Source organism: Dipodomys merriami, unplaced genomic scaffold, assembly GCF_024711535.1.
Source record: "Dipodomys merriami isolate MVZ:Mamm:240054 unplaced genomic scaffold, mDipMer1.0.p SCAF_161, whole genome shotgun sequence".
Lineage (NCBI taxonomy): Eukaryota > Metazoa > Chordata > Mammalia > Rodentia > Heteromyidae > Dipodomys > Dipodomys merriami.
In genome coordinates, this window is record NW_027202949.1 from 1,338,220 (window position 1) to 1,362,706 (window position 24,487).

Below are 24,487 nucleotides of genomic sequence, written 5' to 3' on the forward strand. Positions count from 1 at the left end.
CCACCCTCATCCTCAGCCTAACGCTAAGCCTAAACCTAACACTAACCCTAACTCTAACCCTAAACCTCACCCTCACCCTTACCCTATCTCTAACCCTAACCCTAAACCTCACCCTAACCCTAACCCTAACCCTCACCTGCACCTTCACACTCAACATAACACTTAACCTAACAATAACAATAATCCTAACCCTCACCCTAACCCTCACCCTAACTCTTAACCTCAAACGAACCCTAACTCTCAGTCTAACTCTCATTCTAACTCTAACCCTAACCCTACCCCTCACCCTAACCTTAACACTAACCGTGAACCTAACCCTCATATTAACCCTAACCCTCACCCTCACTCTCAACCTCACCCTCAGCCTAACCTTAACCCTAACCCTAATATAAACCCTAACCCTAAACCTCAACCTCATCATAGCTCTAAACCTAACACTAAACAAAACCCTCACCCTAATCCTAACACTATCCCTAACCCTCATGCTAACCCTAAACCTAATCCTAAACCTAACCCTCACCCTCATCATAAACCTTATGCTCAGCCTAACCCTAACCCTAACCCTCAGCCTAACCCTCCTCCTAAACCTAACCCTAACCCTAACCCTCACTCTAACATTAAACCTAACCCTAACTGTCACCCAAACCGTAACCCTCACCCTCACCCTCAACCTCAGCCTCAAACTCACCCTAACCCTCACCCTCTCCCTCACCCTAACCCTAACCATAACCCTAACCCTCACCCTAAACCTACCTCTGACATTCACCCTCACACTCACCCTAAGCCTAACCCTATACCTAAGCCTAATCCTACACCTAAACCTCACCCTTACACTCACCCTAAACCTAAAGCTTACCTTAACCATAATCCTAGCCCTCACCCTAACTCTAACCCTAACCCTAACCCTCACCCTCACACTAAACCTATCTCTAATGCTAACCCTAACACTCACCCTCAACATAACCCTAAACCTAAGCCTCACCTTAAACATAACCTTAACCCTAATACTATATGTAACCCTCACTCTCACCCTAAACCGCACTCTAACCCTTACCCTAACCCTAACCTTCACCCTAACACTAACACTAAACCTCACCCTAACCCTCACCCTATCCCTAAAACTAAACCTAACCCTCACGCTAACGCTCAACCTAACACTCAACCTAAACCTAAACCACAAACTGACCCTAACCCTCACCCTAAAACTTACCCTCATCCTAACCCTAACAATAACCCTCACCCTAATCCTCACAGTAACCCCAAGCCTGAACATCACCCTAACAATCAATGTCACCCTAACCCTCACCCTAACCCAAACCATCATTCTCACCCTAAAACTCACCCTCTCCTGAACCCGAACCCTCACCTTAACCATACCCTAAACCTCACCCTAACCCTAACCTTCACCCTAATCCGAACTATAAACCTCACCCTCATACTAACCCAAACCCTCACCTTAAACCTCACCCTAACCCTCACCCTAACCCTAAAGCTAACCCTGATTCTCACTCTCAACCTAACCCTCACCCTAACCCTTATCCTCACACTAACCATAACCCTAATCCTAATCCTCACATTAATGCTAATCCTCAACCTAACCCTAACCCTACCCCTCACCATAACCCTAACCCTAACCCTCACACTAACCCTGTCCCTAACACTCAAATTCGCACTACCCCTCAATGTCACCTTCACCCTAACCCTTACCCTAAAACTAACCCTCCCCTACACACTCAACCTCAGCCTCACGCTCACCCTCACCCTAACCCTCACCCTCACCCTAAACATCACCCTAACCCTAACCCTCACCCTAACCCTCACCCTAATCCTAACCCTAACCCTAACCCTCACCTTGAACCTCACCCTCACCCTAATCCTCACCCTCACACTAACACTAACCCTAAGCCTTTCCTAACAGAAACCCTCAACTTCACCCTAACCCTCACCCTAAATCTAACCCTCACCCTAGCCCTCATAAAACTAATCCTAAACCTAATCCTCACCCTCAAAGTCACCCCCACCCTCAGGGTAACCCTAACCTTAATCATAACCCTAAGACTAAACCTCACCCTCACCCCCACTCTAACCTTAACCCTAACCCTTACCCTAATGCTAACACTAGCCCTCACCCTCACCCTAAACCTAATCGTAACCCTAACGCTCACCCTAACCCTAAACCTAACCCTAATGCTAACCCTAAACCTCAACCACACCCTAACCCTCAACCTAACCCTTACCCTCACCGTCAACCTCACCCTCACCCTAACTCTAACCCTAAACCTGCTCCTCAGCTTAACCCTCACACTATCCCTAACCCTACCCCTCAGCCTAACCCTCACCATAACCCTAACCCTAACCCTCACCCTAGCCCTGTCCCTAACACTCAAATTCGCACTACCCCTCAATGTCACCTTCACCCTAACCCTTACCCTAAAACTAACCCTCCCCTACACCCTCACCCTCAGCCTCACCTAACCCTAACCCTAATCCTCAGGGTATCCCTAACCATAACCCTAACACTCACCCTAAACCTCTCCCTCCCCTTAACCCTAATGCTAACATTAATCCTCAAAATCACACTAAACATCGCCCTAACACTTAAACTCACCTTAACCCTATCCCTCACCCTCACACTAACACTCACCCTAACCCTCACCCTAACCCTCACCCTAACCCTAACACTAACCTTCACCCTAACCCTCACCCAAACCCTAACACTAACCTACAACCTCAACCTAAACCTCACCCTCACCCTAACCCTCACCCTAACCCTTACCCTCACACGAACCCTAACCCTAACCCTCAGCCTAACCCTCATCCTAAACCTAACCGTAACTCTAACCCTGACCCTAACCTTAATGCTAACTCTAACCCGAACCTTCACATTTACCCTAACCCTCTCCCTCACACTCAACCTCAACCTCAGCCTAACCCTAACCCTAACACTACTCCAAACACTAACCCTCACCCTCACCCTAACTCTAAACCTAACCCTAACCATTACCCTCACCCTAATCCTAACCCTAGCACACACCCTCACCCTAAGCCTAACCCTAATCCTAAACCTTACCCTCACCCTCTCCCTAACCCTTACCCTCACACTAATCCTAACCTTAACCCTCAGCCTAACCCTCATCCTAACCCTCACCCTAACCCTCACCCTAATTTTAACCCGAACGCAAACCCTAACCCTCAAACAAACCCTAACCCTAACCCTAACTCTCACCCTCACCCTAAACCTAAACCTTACCCTAACCTTAACACTAGCCCTCAAACTAACCCATACCCTCACCGTCACCCTAAAATTAACCCTCACTCTAACCCTTAACCTCACCCTAACCCTCACTCTAACCTTTACCAACACCCTAACCCAAGCCCTAAACCTAAACCTAACACTAACACTAAACCTCACCCTAACCCTCACTCTAACCCTTACCAACAGCCTAACCCAAGCCCTAAACCTAAACCTAACACTAACACTAAACCACACCCTAACCCTCACCCTAACCCTAAACCTAAACCAAACCCTCACCCTAAAGCTCTCCCTAACCCTCAACCTGACTCTAACCCTCACCCTCACCCTAACACTCACCCAAAACCTTAGCCTCACCCTAACCCTAACCATAAACCTAACTCTAACCTTCACCCTCACCCTAATCTAACCCTCACCTAACCCTCACCCTAACTCTCACACTATTCCTAAACCTCAACCTAACCCTAAACATCATCCTAACCCTTACCCTCACCATAACCCTAACACCAACCCTAACCCTAATCCTCACCTTAACCCTAACCCTCACCCTCACCCTAACCCTCAACATCACCTTAACCCTCACACTAACCCTAACTTTCACCCACACTCTAAAACTCACATTAAACCGAACCAGAACCCTCACCCTCACACTACCCTAAACCTCACCCTAACCCTCATCCTCACACTAGCCCTCACCCTAAAACTAACCCTAACCCTAACCCTCACCCTCAACCTCACCCCCAAACTCACCCTCACCCTCACCCTAACCCAAAACCACAACGTAACCCTAACGCTCACCCTAACACTTACCCTCACCCTAACCCTCACCCTAACTCTAACCCTTACCCTACCCCTCAACCTAACCCTCACCGGAAACCTAACCCTAACCCTAATCCTCACATTATCCCTAACCATAACCTTAAATCTCACCGTAATCCTCACACTCACCGTCACCCAAATGATAATATTAACACTCAACCTCAGACTAAATCACGCCCTAACACTTCCCCTCACCTGAAGCCTATTCCTCATCTTCACCCAAACCTTCACCCCAACCCTCACACTCACCTTAACCCTCACCATAACCCTAACACAAATCCTAACACTAACCCTCACCCTAACCCTCACCATAACCCTAAGCTTAACCCTAACCCTCACCCTCACCCTAACCGTCACCCTAAACCTTACCCTCATCCTAACCCTAACCCTAACCCTCACCCTAACCTTAACGCTAACCCTAACTCTAACCCTCACATTAACCCTAAACCTCACCCTCAACATCACCCTCAGCCTAACCCTAATCCAAAAGCTAACCCTCACCCTCACCCTAACTCTAAACCTAACCCTAACCAAAACCCTCACCCTAATCCTAACCCTATCCCTAACCCTCACCATAACCCTAACCTTAATAATAAACCTAACCCTCACCCTCATCCTAACCTGTACCCTCACCCTAACCCTAAACCTAACCCGCAGCCTAATCCTCATCCTAACCCTAACACTAAACCTAACCCTCACCCTAACCTTAACCCTAACCCTAACCCTCAACCAAACCCTAACCCTCAGCCTCACCCTCAAACTCACCCTCACCCTCACCCTAACCATAAACCCTAACCCTAACCCTCACCCTAAATGTAACTCTGACACACACCCTCACCCTCACCCTAAGCCTTACCCAACACCTAAGCCTAATCCTAAACATAACTCTCACTCTCACCCTCACCCTAAACCTAAACCTTAACCTAAACCTAACCCTAACCCTAGTCCTCACCCTGAACCTTAAGATCACCGTCACCCTAACGCTAACCCTAACCCTCACCCGTAACCCTAACCCTAACCCTAACTCTCACCCTAAACCTATCCTTAACCCTAATGCTATCCCTAACCCTCAACTTCATCCTAAACCTCACTCTAACCCTTAACCTCACCCTAACCCTCACAGTAACCCTAATGCTAACACTAACACTAAACCTCACCCTAACCCTCACACTAACCCTAAACCTAAACCTAACCCTCACCCTAATGCTCACCCTAAACCTCAACCTAACCCTCACCCTCACCCTCACCCTAACGCTCACCCTAAACCTTACCCTCACCCTAAACCTAACGCTAAACCTAACTCTAACCCTCACCCTCACCTAACCTAACCTGGATCCTAACCCTCACCCTAACCCTCACCCTAACTCTAACGCTATCCCTAAACCTCATCCTAACCCTTACCCTCACCATAAACCTAACCCTAACCCTAACCCTAATCCTCACCGTAACCCTAACCGTCATCCACACCCTAAAACTCACCCTCACCCTCGTCCAAACCCTATCCAAAACCTCACCCTAACCCTAAACCTTACCCTAAACCTAACTCTAAGCCTCACCCTCATACTAACCCTAACCCTCACCTTATCCCTCACCCTAAACCTAATGCTAACCCTACCCCTCACTCTCACCCTAACCCTCACCCTTAACCTTATCCTCACACTGACACTAACCCTAACCCTAATCCTCACATTAACCCTAACCCTCAACCTAAACCTAACCCTACACCTCACTCTATGCCTCACCCTAACCCTAAACCTAACCCTAACTCTAACCCTCACGATAACCTTAACGCAAACTCTAACCCTGACCCTAAACCTAACCCTATCACTCAACCTAACCTTACCCTAACCGTAAACCTGACCCTCACCTAAACCCTAACCCTCACCCTCAACCTCAACCTCACCCTCAAACTCACACTAACCCTCACACTCATCCTCACTCTAACCCTAACCATAACCCTAATCCTCACCCTAAACCTAACCCTCACCCTCACCATCACCCTCACGGTAACCCTCACCCTATCCCAAACCATAACCATAACCATAACACTAAACCTCTGACACTCACCCTCACCATCACCCTAAGCCTGACCCTACACCTAAGCCTAATCCTAAACCTAACCCTCACCCTCACCCTAACCCTAACCCTCACCCTCAGCCTAAACCTAACCTTAACACTAATGCTAACCCTAACCCTAACCCTCACAGTAAGCCTAACCCTCATACTAACCCAAACCTTAAATCTAAACTTAACCCTAATGCTAACCCTAACACTCACCCTCTCCCTGAACCTCACTTTAACCCTTACCCTCACCCTAACCCTTACCCTAACCCTAACACTAAAACTAAACCTCACCCTAACCCTCACCCTAACCCTAATCCAAATCTAACCCTCACCCTAACGCTCATCCTAACCCTCAACCTAACCCTTACCCTCACCCTCACGCTAACCCTCACCCTAATCCTTACCCTCAGCCTAAACCTAACTCTAACCCTCACCCTCACCCAACCTAACCTGAAACCTAACCCTCACCCTAACCCTCACCCTAAATCTAACGCTATCCCTCACTGTCACCCTCACTTCAAACCTCATCCTAACCATTACCCTCACCATAACCCTAACCCTAACATAAACCTCACCATAACCATAACCCTCACCCTCACACTAACAGTCACCCACAACCTGAAACTCACCCTCATCCTAACCCTCACCCTAACCCTAACCCTACCTTAAAACTCACCCTAACTCTAATCCTCAACCTAAACCTAACTCTAACCCTCAAACTCATACTAACCCTAACCCTCAACTTAACCCTCACCATAAACCTCACCCTAACCCTAACGCTAAACCTAACCCTCACTCTCAACCTAACGCTTATCCTCACACTAACCCTAACCCTCACCTTACACCTCACCCTACCCCTCACCCTAACCCTTAACCCTAACACTCACCCTAACCCTAAACCGAACCCGAACCCTCACCTTCACACTGACCCTCACCGTGACCCTAAACCTCACCTACACCCTCACCCTCATCCTCATCCTAACCCTCACCCTAAACTTCACCTTCACCCTAAACATCACCCTAACCCTAACCTTAACCCTAATACTCACCCTAACCCTAATCCTCAAGTTAAATTTCTCCCCAAACCCTAATACTCACCCTAACCTTATCCCTAAGCCTTTCCTAACCAAATCCCTCACCCTCACCCTAAACCTCAACCTAACCATCTCCCTCACCCTAAACCTCACCCTCACCCTAACCTGAAAACGAACCCTAATACTAACACTAGCCCTCACCCTCACCTTAACCCTAATCCTAACCCTAACCCTATCCCTAAACCTGACCCTAATCCTAACCCTAAATCTCAACCTCATTATAACCGTCACACTAAACCTTACCCTCACCCTCAACCTCACCCTAAACTTAACCCTAACATAAACCAACACCCTAACCCTCACCCTACCACTAACCGTAACCCTACCCCTAAGCCTATCCGTCACCCTAAAACTAACCCTAAACCTAATACTCACCCTGTCTCTAACACTAACACTAACCCTCACCCTAACCCACACACTCGCCTTACCCCTAATGCTAATATTAACCCTCAGCCTCACCCTAAACCTCGCCCTAACCCTTACCCTCACCTTAACCCTATCCCTTACCATCAGCCTAACCCTCACCCTAACCCTTACCCTCACGATAAACCTCACTCTAACCCTAACCCTAACACTAACACTAAACCTCACACAAACCGTCACCCTACCCCTAAGCCTAAACCTAACCCTCACTCTCACCCTAACACTTACACTTAACGAACCCTAACACTAATCCTCAGCCTAACTCTCATCCTAACCCTAACCATAACCCTAACCCTCACCTTGTCACCCTCAACCTCAAACTCACCCTCGGCCTAACACTAACCCTAAACCTAATACAAGACCTAACCCTAACCCTCACCCTCAACCTAACTCTAAACCTAACCCTAAACAAAACCCTCACACTAAGCCTAACCCTATCCCTTACCCTCACCCTAAAACTAACCCTAATCCTATTCCTAAGGCTCACCCTCACCCTAACCCTCACCCTCACCCTAACCCTAAACCTAACCCTCAGCCTAACCCTCATCCTAACTCTAACCCTAACCCTCAACCTAACCTTAACCCAAACCCTAAACTTAACCTTCACCCAAACGCTAATCCTCACCATCACTCTCAACCTCACCATCACCCTCACCGTAACCCACACCCTCACCCTCAGCCTAACCCTAACCATAACCCTATCCCTCACCCTAAACCTAACCCTCACCCTCAACATCACTCTTACCCTAACCCTCACCCTCACCCTAACCCTAACCATAACCCTAAACCTCATCCTAATCCTAACCTGACCCTCACCCTAACCCTAAATGTAACCATCACCCTAACCCTAACCCTAACCCTAACCCTAACCCTAACCCTACCCCTCAGCCTTCCCCCCACCCTCGCCCTAACGCTCACCCTCACCCTAACACTGATGCTAACCCTAACCCTCCACCTCACCCTAACCGTCGCCCTAACCCTTACCCTCACCATAACCCTATAACTCAACCTCAACCTAACCCTCACCCTAAACCTTTCACTCACCCTAACCCTCACCGAACCCTAACCCTAACCCTAACCCTCACCCTAACCCTAAGCCTAGCCCTAACCCTCAGTCTCACACTAACCCTCACCCTAACCCTTATACTCACCCTAACCCTAACCCTAACCCTAACCGTAACCCTCACCCTAAGTCTAAATCTCATCCTAACACTAATCCTACCTCTCACCCAAACATTCACCCTAACCCTAACCCGAACCCAAACCCAAAGACTAACCCTAACGCTAATCCTCCCCTGAACCCTAACACTCCCGGTCACCCTAAGCCACACCCTTACCCTAACCCTCACCTACACCCTAACAATTCCCCTTCCCTGAACCCTAACTCTCACCCTAAACCTCACACTCATCCTAAACATGACCCTAACCCATACCCTCACCCTAACCCTCACCCTCACCCACACGCTAACCCTCACCCTCACCCGAAACCTCTCACTCTCTCTAACTTCGACCTTCACCTTAAACATCACCCTAACCCTCACTCTCACCCTAACCCACACTCTAACACTTACCATCACCCTAACCCTAACCCTAACCGTAACCCTTACACTAAAACTAACACTCACCCTAAATCTAACCCTAAATCTACCCAGGATCCTAACCCTCAGACTAACCCTAGCCGTGAGTGCTAGGGTGAGCCTCAATCATACCTTCAACCTGAGCCTAACCCTAAACCTAACCCTAATTCTAAACCTAACCCTCACACTCACACTCACACTCACCCTAACCCTAACACTCAACCTCACCCTCATCCTCACCCTAACACTTAACCTCACCCTAAACCTAACCCTAACCCTAACCCTCACCCTAACCCTAAACCTAACCCTCACCTTAACCATAACCCTTCCCCTAAATCTCACCTTAATCCTAAACCTAACCCTAAACCTAACCCTCATCCTCACCCTCAACCTCACCCTAACCCTAACCCTAACCTTAACTATCACCCTAACCCTAACCCTCTCCCTAACCTTAACCGTACCCCTCACCCTAACCCTAACACTAACCCTCACCCTCACCCTAAACCTTACCCTAACCCTAATCCTAACTGTAACCCTAACCTTCACCCTAACTCTAACCCTTACACTAACACTAACCCTAACCCTAAACCTCACCCTAACCCTAACCCTAAACCTCACCCTCACCCTAACACTTCCCCTAACCCTAACCCTCACAATAACCCTAACCCTTACCCTATACCTAACCCTCAGCCTCAAACTAACCCTAACCCTTACCCTATACCTAACCCTCAGCCTCAACCTAACCCTAACCGTAACCCTCAACATAACCCTAACTCTCACCCTAACCCTGAGCCTCACCCTAACCCTCAACCTCACCCTAATCCTCACCATAACCCTAAACATAACCCTTACCTAACCGAAACCCTCAACCTCACCCACACACTCACCCTAAAACTCACCCGGACCGTAGCCCTCACCGTAAACCTAAACTTCACCCTAACCCTAAGCCTAAGCCTCACTCTCACCCTCACCCTAACCCTCACCATAACTCTAACCCTAATCTTAAACCTAAACGTCACGCTCACCCTCACCCTAATTCTATCCTAAACCCTAACCCTCACCCTCAATCTCACCTAACTCTAACCCTAACCCTAATCTTAATTCTAATGCTCACCCTCACCCTCACCCTAAATCTAACCCTAACCCTTACCAGACCCTCAACCTCACACTAACCCTAATCCTCACCCTATCCCTAACCGTAACCCTAACCCTCACACAAACCCTCACCCTCAACCTAACCCTAATGCTAACCCGAAACCAAACCCTCACAATAACCCTCATCCTAACCCTTACCCTCATCCTAACCCTAACACTCACACTCAAAATAACTCTCACTGTAACCCTTACCCTCACCCTTACCCTACATGAAACATTAACACTAAACCTCACCCTAACCCTCACCCTAACCCTAACCCTCACCCTCACCTCACCCTAAACATAACCGTAACCCTAACCCTCACCCTCAATGTCACTCTCAACCTCACCCTGACCCTCAACCTCACCCTAACCCTAACCTTCACCGTCACCCTAAAAATCACCCTAACCATAACCCTCACCCTAACCCTAACCCTTACCCTAACCGTAAGCCTAACCTTAACCTTCACCCGAACCTAACCCTAACCCTAATGCTAACCCTAAACTTCAACCTCATTCTGACCCTCAACCTAACTGTTACCCTCACTATCAACCTCACCCTGAACCTAACCCTAATCCTAACCCTCACCCTAACCCTAACCCTCAACGTAACGCTAAACCTATCCCTAGCCCTCAGCCTTACCCTCACCCTAAACCTAACCCTAACCCTAATCCTCACTGTATCCCTAAGCATAACCATAACACTCACCCTAACCCTCACCCTCCCAGTAACCCTAATGCTAACATTAATCCTCAACCTCACCCTAAACCTCGCCCTAACCCTTACCCTCACTCTAAACCTCATCCTCACATTAACCCTAACCCTAACCCTAATACTAACACTAGCCCTCACCCTCACCCTAACACTAAGCCTAAGCCTAACCCTAATGCTAACCCTAAACCTCAACCTCTCCATAACCCTCACCTTAAACCTAAACCTCACCCTCAACCTCACCCTAACCCTAACCCTAACATTAACCCACTCCCTAACCCTCACCCTAACACTAACCCTAACCCTAACCCTCAGCCTAACCCTCACCCTAAACCTAACCCTAACCTTAATCCGCACCCTATCCCTAACCCTAACTCTAACCCTCACCCTAACCCTCACCCTCACCATACCCCTAATGCTAACATTAACCCTCAGCCTCACCCTAAACCTCGCCCTAACACTTACCCTCATTTTAACATCATCCATCACCATCAACCTAACCCTAACCCTAACCCTTACCCTCACCCTAACCCTCATTCTAACCCTAAACCTAACACTAACACTAAATGTCACCCTAACCGGCACCCTAACCCTAAACCTAAGCCTAACCCTCACTCTCACCCTAACCCTTACCCTTACCGAACCCTAACCCTAAACCTCAGCCTAACCCTCATCCTAACCCTAAACCTAACCCTCACCCTAACCGTCACCCTCACCCTCAACCTCATGCTCAGCTTAACCCTAAACCTAACCCTAATACAAAACCTAACCCTTACCCTCACCCTCACCCTAACTCTAAACGTAACCCTACCCAAAACCCTCACTCTAACCCTAGCCCTATCCCTTACCCTCACACTAAAACTAACCCTAAGCCTAAGCCTCACCATCACCCTAACACTTATCCTCATCCTAACCCTAAACCTAGCCCTCAGCCTAACTCTCAACCTAACGTAAACCCAAACCCTAAACTTAACCTTCACCCAAACCCTAACCATAACCCTATCACTCACTCTAAACCTAACCCTCACACTAACCCTAACTCTCACAGTCACCCTAACACTCACCCTAACCAACACCCTAACTCTAACCCTCACCCTCACCATAACCCTAACCCTAAACCTAACCCTAACCCTAACCCTCAACCCCACACTCAGGCTAACCCTAACCCTAGCAATTAATCCTAACCCTAACCCTAACCATCACCCTCACCCTCACCCTTACCCTAAACTTAACCCTAAACCTTACCCTAAACCTAATCCTAACCCTATCCCTCAGCCTAACCCTCACCCTAACCCTAACTCTAACCATAACCCTCACGCTAAACCTCACGCTCACCATAACCCTAATGCTAACATTAACCCTCAACCTCACCCTAAACCTAGCCCTAACCCTTACCCTCACCATAACCATATCCTTCATCCCCACACTAACCCTCACCCTAACACTTTCCCTCACCCAACCCTATCCCTAACCCTAACACTAACCCTCACCCTAACCCTCACCCTAAACCTCACCCTAACCCTCACCCTAACCCTAAGCTAACCCTAACCTTCACCCTCACCATAACCCTCACCCTAACCCTTATCCTCACCCTAACACTAATCCTAACCCTCAGCCTAATCCTGATCCAAACCCTAACCCTAACCCTATCCCTCACCCTAACATTAACCCTAACCCTAACCCTAACTCTCAACCTAATCCTCAAACTCACCCTCACCCTTAACCTCACCCTCAGAGTAAATCTAAACCTAACCCTAATCCAAAACCTAATCCTCACACTCACTCTCATCTTAACTCTAAACCTAATGGTAACCATCACCCTCACACTAACCCTCACCCTCATCCTCACCCTCACCTTAAACTTCTCCCTAACCCTTACCCTCCCACTAAACCTAAACCTAAACCTACCCCTCACCCTTACCCTCACGCTAACCCTAATCCTCACCCTAACACTAACCCTAACCCTACCCCTCACCTTATCCTTCACCCTAAGCCTAACCGTAAGCCTAACCATCACCCTAACCCTAACCTGAATCCTAAACCTATCCCTCACCATCAGCCTAATCCTTACCCTCACCCTAAGCCTAAACCTAACGCTCAGCCTACCCCTCATCCTAACCCTAACTCTAACCCTAACCCTCACCCTCACCTTAACCCTAACCATAACCCTAACCCTCACCCAAACCCTAATACTCAACCTCACCCTCAGCATAACCCTAAACCTAACCATAATTCAAACGCTAACCCTCAACCTCACCCTCATCCTAACTGTAACCCTAACCCTAACCCTCACCCTAACCCTAACCCCAACACTAACCCTCACCTTAAGCATCACCCTAATACTAAACCTAACCCAAACCCTCAACCTATCACTCAGCTCACCCTAAACCTAACCCTAACCCTCACTCTCACTGTAAACAAAACCCTAACCCTAACCCTCACATTAACACTAACCCTCACCCTCACCCTAACCCTAACCCTCAGCCAAAACCTCATCCTAAACCTAACCTTAACCCTCAACCTAACCCTAACCCTAACTCTAACCCTAACCCTAACCCTCACGCTAAACCTAACCCTCACCCTCAGCCTCACCGTACACCTAATCCTAACCCTAACTCTAACCCTCACCCTCTCTCTAACTCTAAACCTACCCCTAACTCTGACCCTCACCCAAACCCTAACCCTATCCCTAGCCCTCACTCTAACCCTAAACCTCACCCTAACCCTAACCCTAACATGCACCCTCACCCTAACCCTAACCCCCACCCTAAACCTCAGCCTAACCCTAATCCTAACACTAACCCTCACGTTAAACCTATCCCTCACCCTCAGCCTAACCGTACACCTAATCCTAACCCTAACTCTAACCCTAATCCTCACATTTCGCCTAACCCTAACCCTAACCCTAATGCTCACCGTAACCCTAACACTCACTCTCACCCTAACACTCAACATCACCTTAACCATAACCCTAACCCTAAACTTCACCCACACTGTAACACACACCCTCAACCAAACCCTCACCCTCACCCTAAATCTAAACCTCACCCTAACCCTCACCCTAAATCCCACCTTAACCTTAACGCTAACCCTAATCTTCAGTCTCACCCTAACCCTCACCCTAACTTTTATCCTCACACTAACCCTAACCGAACCCTAACGTCACATTAAACCTAACCCTCACCCTAACCCTAACCCTCCCTCTCACCCTAATTCTTTCCCCAACCCTCACCCTAAAACTAACCATAATCCTCACCTTCACCTTAAACCTCACTGTCCCCCTAACCCTAACCCTAACCCTCACCAACACCCTCACCCTCACCCTCACCCTCACCCTAACCCTCACCCTCACCCTAAACATCACCCTAAACCTGAACCTCACCCTAAACTTAACCCTAATCTTCACCCTTACCCTAATCCTCACCTTAAACCTCACCCTCACACTAATCCTCACTGTAAACCTAACCCTAAGCCTTTCCTAACCTTAAACCTCACCCTCACCCTAACCCTCACCCTAGCCCACACCATAAACCTAACCCTAACCCTAACCCTCACCCTCACCCCCATAATCAGCCTAACCCTAACCTTAACCATAATCCTAACCCTACCCTAATCCTAACCCTCTAAATAAACCTAATCGTAACCCTAATGCTAACCCTAAATATCACCCTCAACCTAACTCTAACACTAACCCTCACCCTAACCCTAACACTAAACCTAATGCTATCCCTAAACCTCACCCTCACCCTAACCCTCACCGTAACATTTACCATCCCCATTACCCTCAATCTAACACTAATCCTACCCCTCAGTCTAACCCTCACCCTAACCCTATCTCTAACTGTAATCCAAACACTAACCCTCACACTTAACCTCACCCTAACTCTAACCCTAACCCTAACCCTAACCCTAAGCCTATACCTAAACCTCACCCTAACCCTAACCCTAATCCTAAACCTACCCATCACCCTCACCCTCACCATAACCCTAACTCTCTCTGTAACCCTAAACCTAACCCTAGCCCTCACCCTAAAACTTACCCTCACCCTCAACCTACCATAAGCCTCAACCTGAACCTAAACCTCACCCTAAGCCTTACCCATACCCTGACTCTAAACCTAATTCCAGCCCTAAATCTCATCTTAAACCTAACCCTATCCCTAACCCTCACCCTAATCCTAACACTCACACTAACCCTAACCTTAACCCTTAACCTCACCCTCACCCTAACCCTAACCCTCACCCTAACCCTAACCCTAACCCTAGTTCTAACCCTAACACTCACAGTCACAATAAACCTTACCCTAGCACTTACTCTCAACATAACAATAATCCTAACCCTAACCTTAATTCTAACACTAACCCTAACACTAACCGGCACCCTCACCATCACCCTAACACTAAACCTCACCCTCATCCTAAAAAGTACCATCACTTTAACCCTAAACCTAACCGTCACCCACACCCTCACCCTCACCCTCACCCTCACCCTCACCCGAACCCTCACTCTCACCCTAAGCCTAACCAGAACCCTCACCCAACCCTAACCCTAACTCTAACCCACACCCTCACCCTAACCCTAACACTAACCCTAACCCTTACCCTAACCCTTAACCTAGACCTAACGCTAGCCCTACCCCTCATTGTCACACTAACCCTCACACTAACCCTTATCCTCACACAAACCCTAACCCTAAAACTAACCCTCACACTAACCCTAACACTCACCCTAACCATTACCCTACCCCTGACCCTAAACCTCACTCTAACCCAACCTAAAACAAACGATAACCCTAACCCTCACACACAACCTAACCCTCAAACTAAACCTTATCCTCACACTAACCCTAACCCTAATGCTAACCCTAACCCTCACACTAACCCTAAACCTCACCCTAACCCTAACCCTACCCCTCACCCTAAACCTAACCCTGACACTCACCCTGACACTAACCCTCTACCTAAACCTCCCCCTCCCCTAATCCTCACCCTAACGTTAACCCTATCCCTTGCCTACTGAAACTCTCACCCTCACACTCAACCTAAACCTCACCCTCACCCTAGCCCTCACCCTATCCCTAACCGTACCCCTCAACCTAACACTTACCCTCACTGTAACCCTAACCATCACACTAACCCTAACCCTCACCCTAACCCTAACCCTACCCCCTCACACTAACCCTCACCCTAACCATAAACCTCACCCTCAACCTAACCCTAACCCTCACATTCAACCTAACCCTCACCGTCACCCTAACACTCAACTTAAACCTAACCCTCACCCACACCCTAACCCTCACCATCACCCGACCCCTAACCCCACCCTAACTCTAAACCTCACTCTAAACATAACCCTAACACCAACACTCACCCAAATCCTAACCCTAACCCTCAACTTAACACTAACACTCACACTAACCCTCAAACTCAACCTAATCCTCACCCTAAAATTAACCCTAAACCTTACCTAACCGAAACCCTTACCCTCATCCTCACCCTAACCCTCACCCTCACCCTAGGCCTTATCCTAACCCTAACCCTAACCCTCACCCTAAATCTCCCCCTCCCACTCAGCCTAACCCTAAACCTAAACCTCACCCCCATCCTCACCGTAACCCTAACACCAACGCTAATGCTGAACCTCACCCTCACCCTAACTCTAACCCTAAAAATAACCCTAACCCTAACCGTAACCCTCACCCACACCCTAACCCTAACCCTAACCCTTAAACTCACCCTAACCCTAATCCTAACCCTAACCCTCACAATCACACTCACCCTAACCGTCACCCTCACGCTCACCCTCACCATCACACTAACCCTAACACTAAATCTAACCCTCACCCTAACACTCACCGTCACCCTACCCTCACCCTAAACCTAACTCTCAACCACACCTTAACCCTCACGATCAACCAAACCCTGACCCTCACCCTGAAACTCACCCTCACCCTAACACTCACCCTCATAATAAACATCACCCTAACGCTAAACTTCATCCTAACCCTAACCCTCAACCTAACCCTAACCCTCACCCTAACCATAACCCTCACCCTAACCCTAATCCTCACCCTAACCAAAACTCTCAACCTCACTCTAACCATAACCCTAACACTAATCGTAACACTAAATCTCACCCTCACCTTCAAACTCACCCTAAACCTAACCCTAAACCTAACGCTCACCCTAACGATCATCCTAACTCTAATGCTAACCCTAACCCTCACCTTCACAGTAAACCTCACCCTAACCCTTAACCTCACCATAATCCTAACCCTAACCCTAATCCTCAGCCTAACCCTAAACCTCACACACACCGTAACCCTCACCCTAACACTTCTCCTCACAATGAACCTAATCCTAAACCTCACCCTAACCCTCACACTAACCCTAATCCTCACCATATCACTAACCCTAACCCTAACCCTCAACCTAATCCTTAACATCACTCTAACCTTAACTCTTACCCTCACGCTAAACCTCACCCTAAACATTACCCTCACCCTAACCCGCCAACTAACCCTAACTCTAAACGTACTGCGCACCGTAATCCTCACCCTAACCATAACCCTATCCCATAACCTCAACCTAAACCTAACCCTCACTCTCACCATCACCCTCAACCTAACCCTTATCCTCACATTAACCCTAATCCTCAACCTCACCCTAACCCTCACACTAAACCTTATCATCAACCTATCCCTAACCCTAACTCTAACCCTCACCCTAACCTCAACCTAACCCTAAACCTCACCCTCACCCTAAACCTCACCCTAAACCTTACCCTCACCCTAACCTGCAAACTTACCCTAACCCTAAAACTACGGCTCACCCTAGCCCTCCCCCTAACAATAACCCTAACCTTAACCCTCACACTAACCCTAACTTTCACCCTCACCCTAACCATGCCCCTAATCCTTACGCTCACACTAACCCTATCCCTAACCCTCACCCTAACTCTAATTCTCAACAGAACACTCACCCTCACCGTAACCCTCACCTCACACTAGCCCTCAACATAACCATAACCCTCATGCTCACCGTAACCCTAATGCTAACATGAACCCTCAACCTCACCCTAAAACTTGCCCTAACCCTTACCCTCACCATAAACCTATCCCTCCCCCTTACCCTAACTCTCACGCTAACACTTTCCCTCACCCTAACCCTCACCCAGCCCTAAACCTATCCCTAACCCTAACCCTCACCCTAACCCTAAGACTAATCCTAACCCTCACCCTCACCATAAACCTCACTCTAAATCTTACCCTGACCCTAAACCTAAACCTAACCCTCAGCCTAACCTTTATCCTAATCCTAACCCTAACCCTAACCCTCAACCTAACTTTAACCCTAACCCTAACCCTAACACTCACACTAACCTTAACCCTCACCCTGACCCTCAACCTCGCCCTCAGCCTAAGCCTAACCCTAATCCAAAACCTAACCCTTAACCTCATTCTCACCCTAAATCTAAACCTAACCATAACCATCACCCTCAACCTAACCCTCACCCTCATCCTCCCCCTCCCCCTTACCCTCTGCCTAACCCTTATCCTCACACTAACTCTAACTCTAAACCTAACCCTCACCCTAACCGTCACCCCAACACTAACCCTAATCCTCACCTTAATGCTCACCCTAACCTTAACCCTAACGATCACACTAACCCTAATCCTCATCCTAAAGCTAACCCTCACAGTCACCCTAACCGTTACCCTAAACCTAAGCCTAAACCTTACCATCAGCCTAACCCTCATCCTAACTCTAACCCTAACGCTCACCCTCAGCCTCAACCTAACCCTCACACTCACCGTAAACCTACCCTAAATCTAACCCTACCCTCTCCCTACCCCTCATCCTAACCCTAACGCTAACCCTAACCCTCAACCTAACCCTAACCCTACCCCTAATGCTAAACCTCACCCTAAACCTAATCCTCACCCACACCCTAACCCTCACCCTCAACCGAACCCTCACCCTCAACTGAACCCTCATCCTCAGCCTAACCCTCACCCTCACTCTAAACATCACCCAAACCCTAACCCTCACACTAACCCTAACACAAACCCTAATCCATACACTCACACTCACCCTAACCCACACCCTAAGTCTTATTCTCACCCTAACACTAACCCTAAAGCTAACCCTAACCAAAACCCTCACACTAACCATAACCCTAACTCTAATCCTAACCCTTACCCTGACCCTAACCTTCACTCTCACCCTGACCCTCACCCTCAGCTTAACCCTAACCCTAATCCTATTCCTAATCCTAAGCCTCACACTCACCCTAAACCTAACCTTAACCCTAACCCTCACCTTCCCTCTCACCCGAACCCTAACCCTCACCCTCACCCTAAACATCACCCTAACCCTAAGTCTCACTCTAACCCTAACCCTGACCCTGAACCTAACCTCAGCTTAATCCTCATCCTCAGCCTAATCCTCACCCTAACCCTAACCTTTACTTAACCGAAACCCTCACCCTCACCCTCAGCCTAACCCTCACCCTCACACAAGCCCTCAACCTAACCCTAACTTTAACCCTAAACATCAGCCTCAACTTCCCCTTCCTCAGCCTTAACCTAAACATAACCCTAATACTAACCCTGACCGTCAACCCCACCCTCACCCTAACCCTAAACCTAACTCTAACAATAACCCTCACCCTCATCCTAACCCTAATCCTAACCCTAACAATAACTCTAACCCTAATCCTAAAACTCACCCTAACCCTAATCCTAACACTTACCCTCAACCTTACCCTCACCTTCATTCTAACCCTCACCCTCACGCTGACCCTCACCATCACACTAACTCTCACAAAATCCCTAACCCTCACCCTAGCCCTAACCCTAACCCTCACCCTCACTTTCCCCCTCACCCTCAGCCTAACCCTAACTCTAACCTTAATCCTAAACTAACCTCACTCTCACCCTCATCCTACCCCTCACCCTCAACCTCACCCTCACCCTCACACTAAACCTCAACCTCACCCTAAACATCACCTTAACCCTAACCCTTACACTGAACCTAACCATAACGCTCACACTAAACCTCATCCTCAAACTTACACTCACCCTAAACATTATCCTCACAGTAACCCTAACCCTAACCCTAACCTTCACACTAACCCTAAACCTCACTCTAACCGTAATACGACACCTCACCCTAACTCTCACCCTAAAGCTAACCCTAATCCTAACACTCACGCTAACCCTAACTCTAAACCTAACCGTCACCCTCACCCTGATTCTCACCATCACCCTAACGCTCACCCTAAACTTAACCCTCACCCTAAACCTAACCCTCAACCTTAACCTAACCCTCACCCTGACCCTCACCCTAACCCTAACGCTAGCCCTCACCCTAGCCCTTACTTTAACCCTAACCTGTACCCTAAACCTAACCCTCATCCTAACACTAACCCTCACACTAACCCTAACCCTAGCCCTCAACCTCCCCCTCCCCCTCAACCTAACCCTAACACTCATCCTAACCCTAACCTTAAACCTAAACCTCACACTAAACCTAAACCTCACTCTAACCCTAATCCTCACAGTAAACATAACAGTCATTCTATCCCTAACCCTATCCTGCAGCCCAACCCTCACCCTAATCCTAACCCTAACCCTAATCCTCATCCTATCCCTAACCTTAACCCTAACCCTCACCCTAACCCTAATGCTAACCCTAACCCTCACCCTCACACTAATCCTCAACCTAACCCATAGCCTCACCCTAACCCTCACCCTCACGCTCACCCTAACCCTAACCCTCACCCTAACCCTCACTCTTACAGTCACCCTCACCCTCAGCCAAACCATATCCCTAACCCTCACCCTAAAAATCATCCTATACCTCACCCTCAAACTAAACCTAAACCAAACCCTAACCCTCACCCTAAACCTCACCGTAACCCTAACACTAACCCTAACATTCATCCTCACAATAAACCTCAACCTATACCTTACCCTCACCATAACGGTAACCGTAACCCTAACCCTAATCCTCAACCACACCTTAACCTTCACTCTCACCCCAACCTTCACCCTCACCCTCATCCTCATCCTCACCCTAACCCTCTCCATCACCCTAACCCTAACCCTCACTCTCAAGCTAATCCTCATCATAAACCTAAACCTGACCTAAAAGAAAATCTCACCCTAACCCTCACACTAAACCTCACCCTCACCCTAGCCCTCACCCTAACCCTAACCCGATCCCTTACCCTCAACTTCACCCTAACCCTCACCGTAACCCTTAACCTCACCCTAACCCTAACCCTAATCATAACCCTCACACTATCCCTTACCCTCACCCTAACCCTAACCCTAACCCTAACCCTATCACCCGCACACTGACCCTCACCCTCACCCTAACCCTAACCCTATTCCTAATCCTAACCCACACAATCAACCTCAACCTAAACCTAACCCTAACCTGAACCCTCACCCTCACCCTCACCGAACTGTCACCCTCACCCTAAACATCACCCTAACCCTAATCCTAAGGTAAACGAAACCCTCACCCTCACACTAACCCTCACCCTCACCCTAGCCCTAACCCTAACCATAACCATAACACTTACCCACACCCTAACCCTCACCCTCATCCTTACTCTAACCCTAATCCTAACCATAATGTTCACCCTATCCCTCTCCCTAACCCTAAATGTAACCCTAACCCTCAACCTCATCCTAACTCTCAAGCTCAACGGAACACTCACCCTCACCCTAAACCATACTCTCACAACAGTCATCACCCTAACGCTAACCCTCAACTTAACCCTAACCCTAACCCCCACCCTAACCCTAATCCGTACCCTAACGCTCAGCCTAACACTTACCCATAACATAATACTAACACTCACCCTAAAACTTACCATCACCCTAAATCTTACCCTCACCCTAACCCTCACACTAACCCTCACACTAACCCTAACCCTCACCCTCGCCCTAACGCTTACCCTAACCTTTACCCTCACCCTCACCCTAAACCTCACCCTAAACTTTACCCTGACCCTAAACCTAAACCTAACCATCACCCTAACCCTAAACCTAACCCTTATCCTATCCCTAAACCTGACCTTAACACTCACCCTAACCTTAACCCTAACCATCACACTAACCCTAACCCTAACCCTCACCCTCACCCTCAGGCTAACTCTAATACTAAACCTAACCCTCACCCTCACCCTAACTCTAACCATAAACCTAACCCTAGCCCTTACCTTAACCCTCAACCTCACCCAAATCCTCAACCTAACCTTACCTTAACCCTTACCTAAACTAAACCCTTACCCATAGCCTCACCCTAACCCTCACCCTCACCCTAGCCCACAACCTAACCCAAACCCTAAACCTAAACTTCACACTAACCTAACCATAACACTCAGGATAAACCTTATCCTATCCCTAAACCTAAAACATAACTTCACCCTAACCAAACCCTAACCCTAACCCTAACTCTCACCCTCATCCTCACTCTAACACTAATTCTAACCATAATGCTCACCCTACACCTCTCCCTAAACCTAAATGTAACCCTAACCCTCATCCTCATCCTAACCCTCAAGCTCACCTGAACACTCACCCTCACCCTAAACCATAATCTCACAACAGTCATCACCCTAATTCTAACCCTCACCCTAACCCGAACCTCAGCTTAACCCTCACCCTCAACCCAATCCTCACCCTAACCCTAACCATAAGGTAAACGAAACCCTCACCCTCACACTAACCCTCACCTTCACCCGAGCCCTAACTCTAACCATAACCATAACACTTACCCACACCCTAATCCTCACCCTCATCCTCACTCTAACCCTAATACTAACCGTAATGATCACCCTACCCCTCTCCCTAACACTAAATGTAACCCTAACCCTCACCCTCATCCTAACCCACAAGCTCAACTGAACACTCACACTCACACTAAAACATACTCACTCTCACAACAATCGTGAACACTCACCCTAACCCTCACCCTAACCCTCACCCAACCCTCACACTAACCCTAACCCTCACACTCGCCCTAATGCTCACCCTAACCTTTACCCTCACCCTCACCCTAACCCTCACCCTAACCTTTACCCTGACCCTAACCCTAACCCTAAACCTAAACCTAACCCTCAACCTAACCCTTATCCTAAACCTAAACCTAAACTTAACCCTCACCCTAACCCTAACCCTAATCCTCACACTAACCCTAACCTTAACCCTCAGCCTAACACTCATCCTAACCCTAACCCTAATCCTAACCCTCACCCTAACGGTAACCCTACCCATAAAACTCACGCTAACCCTAACCCTCACCCTCACCCTCAGGCTAACTCTAATACTAAACCTAACCCTCACCCTCACCCTATCTCTAACCCTAAACCTAACCCTAACCCTCACTTTAAACCTCAACCTCACCCTAATCCTCAACCTAACCTTACCATAACCCTTACCTAAACTAAACCCTTACACTCTTTCTCACCCTAACACTCACCCTCACACTAGCCCATACCCTAACCCTAACCCTAAACCTAATCTTCACACTATCCCTAACCATATCCCTCAGGATAAACCTTATCCTAACCTTAAACCTAAAACAAAACTTCACCCTAACCAAACCCTAAACCTAACCCTAACCCTAACCCTAACCGCACACTAAACCTAACACTAACCCTAACACTAACCCTCAGCCTAAGCCTATCCCTAACCCTAACCCTCGCCCTAAACCTAATCCTAACCCTAACCCTCAACCTAACTGTAAACCTCACCCTCATCCTCACCCTCACCCTCAGCCTAAACCTAGTGCTAACACTAATCCTAACCCTCACCCTAACCCTAACCCTCACCCTAACCTTTACCCTCACCCTCACCCTAACTCTCACCCTAACCTTTACCCTGACTCTAACCCTAACCCTAAACCTAACCCTCGCACTAACCCTAAACCTAACCCTCAACCTAACCGTTATCCTAAACATAAAACTAACCCTAACCCTCACACTAACACTAACACTAACCCTAACCTTCACACTAACCCAAATCCTAACCCTAAGCCTAACGCTCATCCTAAACCTAACCCTAACCCTAACCCTAAACCTCAACCTAACGCTCATTCTAACCCTAACCTTAACACTAACCCTAAAACTGACCCTCAATTTAACCCTCCCCTAACCCTAATTCTAACCCTAGACCTCACCCTCACCATAACCCTAATCCTACCACTAACCCTAAACCTCACCCTAACTCTCACCCTAACGCTCATCCTCAGCCTAAACATCACCCTAACCTTAACCCACACCCTAACCCTAACCCTAAACCTCACCATAAACCTCACGCTAACCCTAACACTCACCCTAACCATAACCCTACACCTCACCCTACGCCTCACCCTAACCCTTACCCTCACCCTA